This window comes from Notamacropus eugenii, chromosome 5 (genome assembly GCF_028372415.1).
Source record: "Notamacropus eugenii isolate mMacEug1 chromosome 5, mMacEug1.pri_v2, whole genome shotgun sequence".
NCBI lineage: Eukaryota > Metazoa > Chordata > Mammalia > Diprotodontia > Macropodidae > Notamacropus > Notamacropus eugenii.
This window is the reverse complement of record NC_092876.1, coordinates 311,454,106-311,467,680: the sequence shown is the minus strand read 5'-3', so window position 1 is coordinate 311,467,680 and position 13,575 is coordinate 311,454,106. Positions and strand designations below refer to the sequence as shown.

At 37.0% G+C, this 13,575-nt stretch overlaps 1 pseudogene; it reads right to left on the bottom strand.

Annotated features, from left to right (window-relative positions):
- Positions 1-8,392: 8,392 nt before the first annotated feature.
- Positions 8,393-13,575, bottom strand: part of LOC140507897 (interferon-induced protein with tetratricopeptide repeats 5-like) — a 149,187-nt pseudogene continuing 144,004 nt past the window's right edge.

The window sequence follows — 13,575 nt, the reverse complement described above, 5'->3', positions numbered from 1 at the left end:
AGAAATACAATCCTTATTATACATATGAAGTCATGTGAAACACAGTCACATTTCTCCCCATGTTCTGGGGAAAAAATATGAAAAAGAAAGAGGAAAAAATATCTTCCAAAAATCAGCCTTGTGATTCCCACATTTCTCTTTTTAGAGATGGATCACATTTTTCATCATGAGTCTTTTGGAATTGTGGTTGATCATTGTATTGATCAGAATTGATCATCCTTACACTATTGCTGTTACTGAGTATATTGTTTTTCTGGTTCTGCCCACTTCACGTTGCATCAATGCAAAAAAGTCTTCCCAGGTTTTTCTGAAACTATCTTTTTCATCATTTCTTATAGCAAAATAGTATTTCAGCATAATCATATACTATAACTTGCTCAGCCATTCCCCAGTTGATAGGTGTCCCCTCAGTTTACAATTCTTTGCCACCACAAAAGAGGTGCTATAAATATTTTTGCACATATGGCTTCTTTTCCTTTTTTTACCTCTTTGGGGCAAAAATTTAGTAGCATTATTGCTGATTCCAAGAATATGCCCAGTTTCATAGCTTTTAGGGCATAATTCCTGATTTCTAAAATGGTAGGACTAGTTCACAGCTCCATCAACAATGGAATTCTTTTCCTGTATCCCTTCCAGCATTTGTCATTTTTCATTTTTGCCATCTTAGCTGATCATCTAGGTATGAAATTGTATCTCAGAGTTGTTTTAATTTGCATTTCTCTAATTATTAATGGTTCTGAGCATTTTTTGTATGATGTGATAGATTTGATTTCTTCCTCTAAAAACTGATATTATGTGTTTTTAAAACAATGTTTTATATGCAATACTTGTGCTCATGAATATTGAGGGGTAGTCTAAAGGATTGCCCTGTGATTCCTCTGTGCTCCATAGCTGTATAGGCAGATTCTCAATTGTCTAAGAGACCTCTGAACTCACAAAGCTGTATATAGCATTGGTGACGGAGATGTGACTTGAGACGGCTGGAGGATTTTGAGAGAAGTAAAGAAAGTCAAATGCCGACGTTGGGATGGAAGACAGGAGATCTCATTGAAACTTTAGATGTCAGGAGTCAGCCCCCAACATGTTACTTGATCCTCGGCATTTGTAACCCTAGAGCAAGGTCCCTGGATAGATTTCAGGAGGCCTCTGAACTTTCACTAGTCTCTAGCTGAAGCTTAGCATTTTTTTTCAATTATAAAGGAAAGCAATAGCCATTATTCTGAGAATGGGTCCTTTATTATGTTACCAAAGGGGTCCATGATGCAAAGAAAGATTAAGATCCTTTGTATTAGAGATCACTAAGAGCAGACTCCCCCACCCTAACCCCCACCCACAGATCATTCCATCTCTCCTTGTTTGAGCTAAGATATTCTTTCACTCCAAAAGAATTAATTTACCCTTGTCTGTTCTTTCGTCTGTTCTAATTTGTATAACTTCTCTGATTTGTGTTACTGATTGCTATTATAATGAGGTTTACCTGCCATTAATGATGTCCTTCTGTATAACCAGGCTCTGGTGAATGAAAGCTAAGCTGACTATATTAAGTTCAGTGTTACCCTCCCTTGAAAGTGATCCAGGAAATTGCTTTCATCCTGCGTCCCAAGATATCTATAATGGTAGTCACACATCTCTCTTGGAGAACACTGCAAGAAAGGAGTAACCACCCAAGCCATAGCACTTTATTTGTCTTCCACAAAAACTGAAATTATAGTCTCCCTTTGGAGATGGAATGGGCCAGATATCAGATCAGATAGCTATTAAAGTAAAAAAGTCAACTCCACATATACTTGACATACACTAAATTCAGTTCAATTCAATTCACCAAACATTAGGTAACTATGTTCGAAGACTGTGATCTAAATTGAGAACTCAAAGAAATGACCATTAATCTCATGGTGCTTAAATTCTCTTGGGGACATACCAAATAAGTAAGTAAACAAATACAAGATATATTCAAAGCAATACAAAAGAACTTCATGTATTGTGTGTGTGTGTATTCCTACTAAGAGTAATGACCTTGAAGTGATCTTATATTTGGAAAGGCTTAGAGCAGGTGTGGGGCCTTAAGGCCACAAGTTCCCCACCCCTGGCTTAAAGTAAGGTCCCCAATTATAAATCTAATTGGGTCTCTTTGGGAATCCAATCCCAGCAAAGACAAAGTCAAGTAAAGCATAAAATCTTAAACTTCAAACTACTTGCATTTTGCTAAAAAAAAAAAAATTCTTTTTAAAAACCTGTTTCTTACAATCTGTTTCCTATCAGCGTCTTTATGAAGTTTTTATTGTTGTCTTTTTCATATAGTTGTAGTCAACTATATAAAAATATTTTTAAAAATTAATATTTTGTGTGTATTTTTTAAAAAAACAAAATTCTTTATTTAGCAACACTTTGTATAATAGTTTCTAGGTGTAATAGGGACATGGCAATTTAACTATGCTATCTAGGCTTATGGAAGGACAGAGCAGTGTTGAGAAAACCTAGAGAGAAGAGTATATCCAGAAGGAGATAATCCACAGAGCCAAATGCTGAAGAGAGGTCAAGAAGGGTAAGGATGGAGAAAAGTCCATTAGCATTGGATATAGCCAATCATCTTCTCCTTCTGGATTCTCTCTCCTCTCTAGGCTTTCTTGATATTGCTCTCTCCTGATTCTCCTCCTGTATGTTCTACCATTCTTATCTTCTTTGCTGGTTCTTCCTTCATATCATGTGATCATACTATGAGTGCCTCAAGATTCTGGGGCTCCAGGAAGCAGCTAGATGGAGAGATGTGTGGCAGAAAGCAAATACTAACACAGATCTGAGGTTCATAAAAAAACAATTATTCCTGAACATATTCATCAAGGCATGTGTTGATTGTGTCATCCAGTTTTGCACTTAATTATATAGTAGATTATATTACTCTTGTTTCATGTGGGAAAACTTTGTAAAGTCAAGTAGACCACAAATGCCTCAAAAATTAAATCTCCTGTTTCTCTTATATTCCTTATAGAACAATGCTGGGTCTATGGTAATCACTCAGTAAATATATTTAGATCAACAGATTGATCACTTGTCTGCTACCTCATGTACAATTTCTGGACCTGCTTCTCTTGCCAACAGGTTCTAGCTTTCAAGTCTAATCAACTGTATTTCAACACTCATCCCTGTGCCCATTTATTCTTGTTGCCTCAATCAACTGAAAAGAATTCAGTAAATGTTGACTATGTGTCAGGCACTATTCCTTCTCCTTTTTCTCTTCTTCTTCTTTCTCTACCTTTCCTGCATCTTCTGTTCTCTATTTTCTCTTTCTTCTCTTCTCCCCTCTCTCTCATCCCCTTCTCTAGCTTCCTCCAAGTTTTCTTTTTCTTATTTCTCCACCTTTCTTTCCTCATATAATAAGAAAACAAATGAGCTAATTTTCCAAATTATTCCTCTTTCTTCTCCCAGTATTTTCTTCCTTTATCCCTTCCGTCTTCCTCATCTAAGTAATGGAATAAATAGACTCACAAAAGTTTGAGTTATTCTTCTGACAATCTATATATGTAGAACAGTCTATTTCTTAAGTTACACATTAATTGAAGGCTCCATTAAGTAGTTCATTGCTTTAGGCAACAGATTACTTATAAATAGTATAATATTTAGTGGTTCCCTGGTCTTGTAGCTAGACATTATTAATGATCCATGACTTGGAGCCAGAATGAGGTTTTCACACACACACACACACACACACACACACACACACACACCACACACTCACAAACACACATATATACACGTATAAAATTATATATATGTATGTATGTATGTATACACCTCAAAGCAGAGACCTAAAAATTCTTCTAGGAGGAAAAAGATCAAATGGAAGAGGATGTGTTGAAGTTCTAATCAATAAATAGAGGTGAAGGGAAGAAGAATATTTTTTCAAATGGCAATTATTGCATTGCTACCATATTACATTTACACAAAATGAATTTTTTCCAACATGCCTTCAGAAAGCTTTGGTTTATTACAGCATCCTTTTAAAGTAGACAATTTTATCTCCAAGTGGCAAGGGAAAACAAAGAAAACCCTTACCAATTAATTAGCACATTTTCCCCAGATAATTTATTTAGAAAGAGTAATGCAGTCTTTTCTCAATTTCTTTACGTAGCCATCTATAAACTGGAGTGAGTACAAAGGTTCTTTCTATGTGACCTTTGGCCAGTTATGCTATTTCTCTGGGACTCAGTTTCCTTATTTCTCAAATAAGAGAGTTGGAGTCAGTGGTCTCTTGGGTCCATTTGAATCCTAGTATTCAATGGTTTAACAACAGAAATAGGTTGTTTCAACTTGACACAATAGACTCAAAATGAGTTCAAAGTGGAATAAATGAGTTCAGTTCAACAAACATTTATTAAGTATCTACTAACCCCTTGAATGGAGAACAGATGATTGGGTGATCATTAAATTGCCCCAAAAGTTTTAACTTTTTACTTCCCTGAAACCACAGACCCATTACCTAAAGAGAGGTGATCCAATCATTGTTAAAGTAGGGAAACCAATTTGGCTTGTCTAAGCTCCTGAGTTTTCATTCTGCTGGGTTAGAAATCTGGGTTGATTGAAAATCTTGGCAATGAGAATGCTATGAATCTTTTGGTTCTCTTTAAATAGAACTGATGTATATAACCTATGCCAAATTGCTTACCATCTTAGGGAGGGGGAGTTGAAGGAGGGAGGGAGAAAATTTGGAACTCAAAATTTAAAAAAAGTGCTAAAATTTTTCTTTACAAGTTATTGGGAAGAATATTATTTTTTAAAATAGAACTGATGCTTGTGTCAAGTGCTATTACATGTACAAGCTATACCTTCCAGTTGTCTCTGGGGAAGTTCCCTAAGATCTCCTTAACTCACATCCTTCAACTACTTCCAATCTGTAGAATCAACCATTTCCAAACATGACTGTGACCCCAGAGCCATAGGTTTGTTCCTGAGAAAAGCCTTTTTTATAAAGATTAATTTTGCTTTTCTTTGTCAATTAATAAGCATTTGTTTTTCCTTCTCTCTACCCTCCCTCACTGAAAAAAAAAAAGAAAAACTTTTGAAAAATATTTTATGGATTTTCCTAGGATCACAGATTTAAAACTGGAAGGGACCAGAGGAAGCTATCTATTCCAACCTTTTCCTTCCATGGATAAGAAAACAGAGGTGTACAGAGGCATCTGACTTGCCCAAGATCTATTGTTGTTCAGTCATGTCTGATTCTCTGTCATCCTATTTGGGGTTTTCTTGGCACTGGAGTTGTTTGCCATTTCCCTCTCTAGCTCATTTTACAGATGAGGAAACTGAAGCAAACAGAATGAATTGGTTTGCCCAGAATCACACAGCTAGTAAATGCCTGAAGCCAGATTTGAACTCACAGATGAGTCTTCCCAGTTTCAGGGCTGATACTCTAATCCACTGTGCCACCACACTGCCCCACTGTCTCACAGCTGCTATGTGTCTGAGTCAGGATTCAAACCCAGGTCCTCTGATTTCAAATCTAGCACTCTTTTCATATCACATTTCACTCTTTCCACTACCTTATAATACCATAATTTCTTGCCATGTCTTTCCTCTTCTTCCTCTCTCAGAAAGACATTTCTGCAACAATGAATAAAACAGAGGGGGAAAAGCAGTATAGGAAACTAACCAACATATCAGCCAAATCTGCCATTATATGTAGTGTTCTGTAAAGAAGGGAAGGAAATGTAGTCTCCTATCTTTCTTTGGGGCTGAGCTTGGCCACTATATTTCCATAGCATTTAGTTTCCATATTTTTGTTGTCAATATTCATTTCAACTACATTGTTGCTGTGAGAATAGTTTCACAGAATAATTATAATACATTATATAACCACAATCTCCTATATTTTCATGATGCTATTTAGTCTTCAAAGTTCTTATATGCACGATCTTTCATGGTCCTCACAATAATCCTGTGAGCAGAGGGCAAGAATGGCAAGATCAAGAGCTGAAAGGGACCTCAGAGATCATTCTCTTTTTACAAATGAGGAAAATGAGACCAAGGAGAGGGAAAGTTACTTGTCCAAGGTCACACAGGTAGCCAGTGGCAGAACTGGGGACTGAAAACTAGTGTTAATGACTCCAAGTCCGGTGTTCTTTCAATGATATTGTATTGCCTCTTAAAATACCACTGAATCTTAGAATCTTAGGTTGCAATGGCTTTTAGAGGTCATTTTGTACAAACTGTCACTCAGTACAGAAATTCAGTCAAAGACACTTTGAGATGAAGAGAAAATACTCAGTTCAACCTGGATGAGAATCCCCTTAGCAACCAACCATGTATCTGGCCTTCCCTTGAAGATCCTAGGGGCAACTAGTGAGTGGCAACTCACTAGCTCCCAATTTAAGTCATTCCCTTTATAGATAGCTTTAATTTTTAAGATGTCTATCCTGACATCCTGACATCTGGATGAAATTTGACTATAACTTACACCCATCACCCTGGTTCCACCTTATAGAACCTGGCAGAACAAATCTAATCTCCTCCCTTTTCTACATGGTGGCTCCTCAAATATGTGAAGACAGCTGAGTACACTCCTCATTAAGCTAAACAATCCCAGTTCTTCTGATCTATTCTCTTGTGGCATGATCTCAAGATATTTCACCATTCTGATCAGCCTTTTCTCAATGATCTCTAGCTTCTTCAAATGTAGAAGCCAGGATTGAAATCCATCTTCCAGATATGGTCTGAACAGGACACAGTACAGTAAGGCTGTTGGGGCTTAGGGTTGCTGGGTCTCTGAAATACTGATATGCAGGTTCTGCCTTGAATGAATTCTACCCAAGCCTTCTTTCAGTCAAAGACAAGGTTTATTAGAATATTGGTCAGGGTGGGCGTGATTCTGAAAACCCACAATATTGCCCAGACTGAATCTGAACCATTGGTTAGACTCAAGGAATCTGAGCATTTGTGATGCTTATATTGACATGTGGGCCAGACTGAATCTGAGCCCCTTAATGGAGGCAAGATGGAGAAGAATGGAAACTGAGAAGGGGTCTAGATGGAATTAGGGGAGTGGCAATCTGAAATGGGGCCAAGTGCAGACATTGAAAGGCCAGTTAACTGAGAAGGGCTGATTGCCCCAGGGGAATGCTTGGAGCCTGGGTCACATGGGAAAATCCGAGGGCTTTTCCTTTTTGGGGTCCAGATCCCAAAGACATGGATTTTTCCTTTTTGGGGGTTCAGATCATGTCCTCATCAGGACGATCATTTCCTGTTCCTGATACTACTGACCGTAGCCTAAAATCACATTCACTGTTTTGGTTATCATATCCCTGTGTAGACTCATTATTCAGTGTGCAATTTACTCAAAGATCCGGGTTGCTTCCACACAAACTGCTATGGAGCAATTCTTTTCTCACCTTGCCCTTGTGAAGCTGACTTTTGGAGTCATTTTTTCCCCATTAAATTCCATCTCATTCGTTTCTGCCTAAAGTTTTAGCCTTCCACTACACACCTTAAATTGTTCATCTGGCCCCTCAAGTACTTTGATGTCTCCATAGTCTTCATTTCTACTATGTAAATGGGCATAGAAGGAAAATGTTTTTGATCAAAAGATTTCACAAAAATCTTAGAATTGGCTAGAATTTATAGAGTGCTTTCAGGTTTGAAAAGTTCTTTCTTTGGGGGAGGGGGTGGGAAGTCCTCAAGGCATTTCAGTTTTACACAATAAATCCCAGGCACAGGGCAGAATCAAGTGGCATATTTCATGCAACAGATCATGTCATTGTGAATAAAAGTATTTTATAATTAAAGAAGAGGAAGGCAGTAGGGCACAGGGAAGGATAAATGGTCTGAAAGTCAACAGACCAGGGTTCTATTCCAGGTTCTGCTATTAACTTGCTCAACAAATAACTTGATTTTTCTGAACCCCAATTTTTTCTCTATGAAAAAAACCAAACAGACCAAAAAACAGGTTTTACTAGGTGATTTCTAAGGTCCCTTCTAGCCCTCCTAGTTGATTGTATTTAAAATTATGGAATTAAAATGCTGCATTTCCTAAAGGTAAGCCAAAAGAAATAATATAAAAATTATAAAACTAGTGTTTAAAACTACATCCATGATAGTCCTTTGTATATGTTCATACTACATAAACACATATGATAATAATATGAGATAATCACAAATATCACAGTCTGTTGTGAACTTTTTTTTTTTTTGGAGTTCATGAGACAAATTGGAGGATTTAAAAAGAGAGCTTCAAAATGAGGGCTCCGTTAAGTCATTTCTTTGCTTGTTTCTTTTCTCCTTCCAGCTTGGGAATGCAGCCCTACACTTTGGGACATCCAAGAGAGAGCACCAGCTGAACAGGGACTGACATAAGTTGCCCCCATTCTCTGTATCCAGCTTCAGGACTCTTCTATAGCACTCAATAACTTCTCTTATGTCCCTTCAGCCTCCAGGGCCCCACAGCTCTTTACATCAATAGCATTCTCGTTAAGGCACCTTATGGCCAATTTTTGTAGAGCACTTATCAGTGTGTTTATAATAGAAGACTCCACTTTTATCTTTACTCCTAAATAACTGTTGTTGTGTTTCTCCTTCATTCTCAAAGAGGACCATGACATCAAGGAAATGGTGACATGACTTGCACTTGATTTTGTTTTGAGTGAGGGAGGGCTGTGCAAGGTCACCAGCCTCACTTTCACCTCCTGAGTCTTCTGGGTCCAGCGGCCTGATATTGATCAGGATGACTAGCCCAGGATGCAAAGGGAGATCCTGGCCCTAAATAGTGATGTTCTTATGAACAACAGCACCCTCAGATTCCCTGTGAGTCTCCTGAAAGCAGATCTAATGGAAATGAACTATGCCTTGTTCTCTTCTATCACATGTGCCAGGTGAAGTGCTTTCTGAACCACATCTTTAGTCTTTTCATAGTGAGTGACCCTCCTCAGTAATTTTGGTGGCTGGGTCTGTGTAAGCAAACACAAATACAGAATTCTTCACAGATGCTTGAAAATGATTCATGACAACATTGTAGACAGTAACAGCAATGTTGTGGGATGATCAACTATAAGTAATTTAGCTCTTCCAATAATCCAATAATCCAAGACAATTCCAAAGGACTCACGATGAAAAATGCTGTCCAAATCCAGAAAAAGAACTGATGGAGTCCGAATGAAGATAGAAATATTCCATTTTCACTTTCTTTGTCCTTTTCAGAAATATTCCATTTTCACTTTCTTTGTCCTTTTCATTCTTTTTTCTTTTGGTTTGTTTCTTCTTTCACAATATTGCTAATATGGAAATGTTTTACATGATTGTACATAAGAATTTAAAATTCTTGTACTTAAGAATTTAAAATACTTACCTTTTTAGGGAGAGGGTAGAAAAGGAAGGGAGAAAATTTGGAACTCAATTTTTTTAATGAAGGTTAAAAATTGTCTTTACATTTAACTGGAAAAAAAATACTATTTAAAAAAAAAGAAAATGATTTGTGACAGACTTAATCAGCTCCCGGTTTTCTTTCTCTTTTCCCCTGGATTTTTTTTTTTTTTGATTGACTGCTTCGTTAAGATCATGAGGAATTTGTAGCAAACCTCTATCTGATGATGCAAGAAAGTACAAATGGGCATTGCTGGCAAGGCAATTTTTAAGAGCTAAAAATCTTTACTGGGGGAGTTTGGACTCAGGTTAAATTTTGCTACAGGGTAAAGGACTTTAGGCTATGAGGACATCTAGGTCAAGGCATCCTGAAGGTACTGTTCTCCTTTAGCTTACTGTAATAGGTCTTGAAGCTTAAGGAAAAAACATTATCACAAATAGATTGTTGGAATTCAGTTCAATTGCTCTCCAGTCAGGGTCCAGGGATGATACCTTTTGATAAGAACATTTGTCATCATCCAGACAACAGTCTGTGATTGCAAAACCAGAGTTCAACATGGGGCTGTCGGGTTCTATTTTCAGGGCCTTCTCAAAGCATGCATTGACCCTTTCATAATACTTTAAGGCAGTTCACCCTTCTTCACATTAAATTCCTGTAGCCTTTTTGCATCTTGTCTACATAACCTCATGCTTTGGGGACTCTTTCCCTGGAATAATACATCCAAGCAAATTTCCCCAGGTTCCAAGGCTTCCTCTCTCCCCTTGGTCAGCATGTTCCACCTGGATTGTCTCTTCTGCATGTTTTAAGCATCTCCGTCCCTCCTTATTTTGACCTTTCAGATGTTTTACGTAGGACAATAGGTTATAAAGAGTGACATCTGATTTCATATCTAGAAATTCAATCTGCTCAGTTATTGTATCTTTCAGATTAAGTAGATCAATGTCTTCCTCCAGCAAGTTCCATGTAAACTGGCATTTCAGCTGCCTCAGGTTAATTTTAAAGGAATTCCTAGGCACTGACTCATCAAGGGCTGGCCAGCAGTTGGAGAGTTAGTGCAGTCCTGGGATTTCTTCTCTGCTTTTTAGGCTGCTTGGTCTCTTAGTTCCTTAGGATGGGGGAGTGGGGAGACTGCAAAGCTCTTTTCAAACCATAATTCATAAATATTCACATCATTCATACATAACCTTAAACTTGATCTCTTACAAACGTGATCTCATTTTACCCTCACAATAACCCTGAGAGGTAGGTACTGTGATTATTTCCATTTTAAAGAAGAGGAAACTGAGGCATTCAGCTTTGGGTAAAATAGTGAAATCTTCCAATATTCCTGATTTCTGATCCTCATTTGTTCTGTTCTTTCAGGTCCCTGTTGACTTTTATTCATTAGCTTGTCCTTAATGAGGGTTGACTCTGTGCTTAGAACTTTGCTATTTATTGAAAATGTTTTATTGAAATCAAGTTTAATTGCAAAACCTAGATTCATTAAAGCCCTAGATTGTTTGCACATTCTAATTTTATGGCAAAAAGAGGCAAATGGTAAGTAACAAAATTGTTATCAGAGATTTAATAAAAAAAAATACACTACCTTCTAGACTGTGACTAGAGTTAATCTGAATACACAATCATGTATATTGGCTGTTAGCATGCCAGTTCAGCTACTGTAAGGTCCAGTCATGATTCATGTTCAAAATAAGGACCCTTAGGCACTCCTATAGACCCCAGTTGTTAAAACTCCAGTTTTTATATAGTTCCTGGGTTTGTTTTGGTGGGTGTACTCCTAGGTATTTTATACTGTGTAGAGTTATTTTAAATGGGGTATTTCTCACTATCTCTTCTTGCAGGGTTTTGTTTGTGCTTTGTAGGAATGCTGATGATTTATGTGGATTTACTTTCTGTCCTGCTACTTTGCTAAAATTATTCAACTAACTTTTAAATTGAGTCTTCAGAATTTTCCAAGTATATCATCACATTGTTTGCAAGGAATGACTGAACAAGTTGTGGTATATGATCGTGAATGATACTACTGTGCTGTAAGAAATGATGAACTCAATGATCTTAGAAAAACATGGAAAGACTTGCATGAAATACTGAACAGAGAAATGAGCGAATCAGGAAAACATTGTATACAGTAAAAGCAATATTGTTTTAAGAACAACTTTAAGTGACTAAGTCACTTTGACTGTTATAAATACCCAAATTAACTACAAAAGATATATGAAGGAAGACACTATCTGTATCATCCAGAGAAAGAACTCATAGAATGATTTCATATATATATATATATATATATATATATATATATATATATATATATATATACATATATATACATAAATATTTGTGTCTAATGGTAGCCATCTCTAGGGTGGAGGTAGGGGAAAAGGGAAGAAAAAAAGGAAAATAAGTCATTTACACAATAACTTTATTATTTATTTCAAGTTATACATAATAGATGTGCAGTTTCATGTACAATCATCTTTTTATTCTACTATATTATGGAAATGTTTATTTTATTCTATAAATTAAAAATTAAATAAAGAAATCTTTTTTAAAAGTACCACTTTCCTACTTACCACATTATCTTTCTTGAATCAGAAAATCTCTGTCCCTAGGCTGACTAAGCATGTGCCTTAGAGCAAAGGTGTCCAAGACTGCCAGCAATATAGAATGTAACCTGAACCAGATGAAAATGTAATTGGGAAATATTTGACAAAATAAATAAAAATACCATAGAACATAGATAATGTCAATATGTGGTTTTCTAAGTCAATACGCAACTGTAGGTATCTTTATGCATGGTTTTGTGGGCTCAATTTCTATTTGGGTTTCACACCACTGCCTTAGAGTACTCACAGGCCTGAAAGAGTTTATAGCTAAGAGAAAATAAGGAATCTTTGTAGGAATTATAGAAAATACGATAGGATCATAAAATTTAGAGCAGGAAGGAAACTTGGACATCATTTAATCTGACGTCCTCCTCTGGATCGTAGTTTCCTGGTCTATAAAATGAGATTGCTAAATTAGATGATCCCTAAGGTCCCCTCTAATGCTGACATTCCTTGGTTCTTTGAGTAGAAGCTGCTGTTTATTATTGAAAGCTGACAATGCTTTCTGTTCTATTTGCTTCCCAGACCTCTATTCCTTTTTAAAAAATTTATTTATTTTATTCTGAACTTAAGAAATAAAATAAGCACTTCCATGACATAGTAGAATAGAACAGAAAAAAGATGATTGTACATGAAACTGCAAATCTGTTATGTACAACTTGTTATTCTTTTTAATTATATAATAAAGTTATCATGTAACTTTCTTTTTTTCCCATTTTTTCCTTCCCTTCCCTAACCCCCTCCCCTCTATGGCTATTATTACACACACACACACACACACACACACACACACACACACACACACACACACACACACACACACATACACACACACACACACACACACACACACACATACACACACAGCCATTGTGCAATCTCAGCAGCCTCATTTACATATCCCAAATTGAAACAGTTTAGCTTCCAAAGCTGGAAGGAAAGGGAATGGAATGTTCTGGCTTCACAGATTTGAATTTCAAATGTTGCACCTTAGTGGAAGTTAGTTTTCTAGCTTCCTCTCTCCTCTTCTGAGCATTCACACAAACTCCTGAGTTTTACAACTGACTTAGAAAGAATGGGAGATGGGCTGCACTTGATTAGGGGACCTGGAGAGTTTAGCAGGTTGGCTTAGTAGAGAAAGAACTAGGTTTGAAGGCAGGAGGTTAACGTTCATACCTCTCTGCCTCTCTTCCCCCAACACTGATTGCACTAGTAGAGGGAATTTCCTTATAGGGAGTTTAAGATTTGGGGCCTAGTTGCTTGTGCTACCTTCTCCCTCCATGATTCCTCATTTCTTGTAACATTGACTAACTGGGAGACAGGAGAGAGAATCATGATGTGGTAGAAAGAGTAAGTTTGAATGAGCTTATTCACTAGCTACCTATTTGACTTTGGGTAAATCCCTTAACTTTTCTGGGCCTTGATTTCCTCATTTATAAAATGTCAGGGTTGGATTAGATGGCTTCTTAAGGTCCTTCATAACCTTAAATGCTATGGATCCCAAGTGAAGTACAGAGGCTATGGTGATAGTCCTAATTCAGCAAATCACCCTAGGGTTTGGATAAATATTGCCCTTCTTCAGTTGACCTACTCAGTACTGGAAGATGAAAAGACAGCTAGTGT